Source organism: Pipistrellus kuhlii, unplaced genomic scaffold (assembly GCF_014108245.1).
Source record: "Pipistrellus kuhlii isolate mPipKuh1 unplaced genomic scaffold, mPipKuh1.p scaffold_m20_p_3, whole genome shotgun sequence".
Lineage (NCBI taxonomy): Eukaryota > Metazoa > Chordata > Mammalia > Chiroptera > Vespertilionidae > Pipistrellus > Pipistrellus kuhlii.
This window is the reverse complement of record NW_023425529.1, coordinates 161,349,111-161,350,827: the sequence shown is the minus strand read 5'-3', so window position 1 is coordinate 161,350,827 and position 1,717 is coordinate 161,349,111. Positions and strand designations below refer to the sequence as shown.

General features: G+C 40.2%; 1 pseudogene; it reads left to right on the top strand.

The window, feature by feature from the left end:
* The first annotated feature begins 235 nt into the window (after positions 1 to 235).
* LOC118729217 lies at positions 236 to 904 on the top strand (annotated as a pseudogene).
* The last annotated feature ends 813 nt before the right edge of the window (positions 905 to 1,717 follow it).

Sequence of the window (1,717 nt, the reverse complement as noted above, 5' to 3'; positions counted from 1 at the left end):
ATGGGAATACTAGAGGCCCAGTGCACAAAACTCATGCATGGGTAAAGTCCTTAGTTGCTGACAGCTGCCAACTAGGGCCTCCCTTCATTCCATACCGCCCCCTGGTGGTCATTGCACATCATAGTGAGGGATCAAACTCCCAGTCGGTTTAACTCCTGAGGGGACACTTTGCATATTAGGCGTTAATATATATAGATTCTTTTCAACTTGAAAGATTGGTGATACCCTGTGGAGGCTCGCACCCTTCTCGTTGCAGCTCCCAGTGGCCCTGAGGGTGCACAGCCCATCCAGGAAGCCCCCAGAGTCAAAGGTGGAGCAGCAGCAATGGAGTCCAAAGAGGAACGAGCAGTAAAAAATCTCAACATGGAAAATGCCCAACAGGAAAACGGAGGAGGGGGACCAGGCCCCTGGGCAGAATGAGGAGGACTCATGCACTTTGGGAGGAGGCGAAGCCCAGAAGCCTGGAGGAAATGTCAGGCTGGGGTGGGCGAAGTGACTTGTCCCTAATTTTCAAGGGCCCATATCTAACAAGCGTGTTGATCACAATGCAATGAGAGATAATGTAGAAAAGATCGCAAAGCAGCAGATGGAAATCAGGAGAAAGACTAAGAAGCAGCAAATGAGGCATGCTATATGCTTCCAAACTCCTGGGCCTGATAATCATTATGACTTTTGCTTTATGCCTTGAATCCTAAGGTTTCCACTGAAGCTAATAATTTGGCCTCTGCTCCCAAAGCTAGTTGTTTTGTGATTTACTTTTCTGTAAACCTTTTGACGTTTCCTCTTACTAGTTTCTAATAGAATAATGTTTTGTTTTTGTGTAAAACTCTGTCCAGCAAGGCAATTTCACTCAGTTTTTGGAAAAAATATTCTTTTCATTATGTGAAATTAATAAAGCAACTTATAAAAAATGAACATAAAATTGGCATTGAGCTTATTAACACGATAGTGATTCCTCTGAATTGGCAGCTGGTTCACAAACATAGCATGAAAGAGTGAAGAGTGTTAATATGCCTCTAAATTGCAGTGAAATAAACTTTTTTGTGGGATAATGGAGGTCACACTTGTTTTAACAATATATCTCAAAAAATTGAAGGGATAACTTGAGTTTAACTTTTATTAATAAGTAAATTTATTAATAAACCATGTTTCTATTGACCCACTATTTACCATTAAATTTTTTTTATTTATTGGTTGATTTGTTTATATATTCTGTTGCTTTCCATATATGCCAGCTAGGGCTAGAACCCACAACCCAGGGGCTATGACCAGGAATCAAACCTGAGACCTTCAGGTGCACAGGATGATGTTCAACTAACTGAGCCACTCTAGCTGGGCCCATATGCCATTTTTAATCTTACTTAAATTTCCTACTGAAGAGAAAGGAGGAAAAACTTCAAATATTAACAAATAAAATATGCCCTTATATCCAACTCTAGAAATGAAATTGAACAGTTTCCTAGTTTACAGGAAATACACAATATAGAGCAAAGAGTAATAGGAAGGAACAATCGGATAAATGTAGAATATAGGGTATGCTACACAAAAACTGGCCTCATCTCTCCAAAAAGCCAGTATTAGGTAACTAATGAAGAGAGAAAGTTTTGGGACTGTTCTAGATTGAAAGAGACATAACAACAAAATATAGCCATGACCAATTTGGCTCAGTGGATAGACGGTTGGCTTGCAGACTAAAGGGTCCCAGGTTTGATTCCAG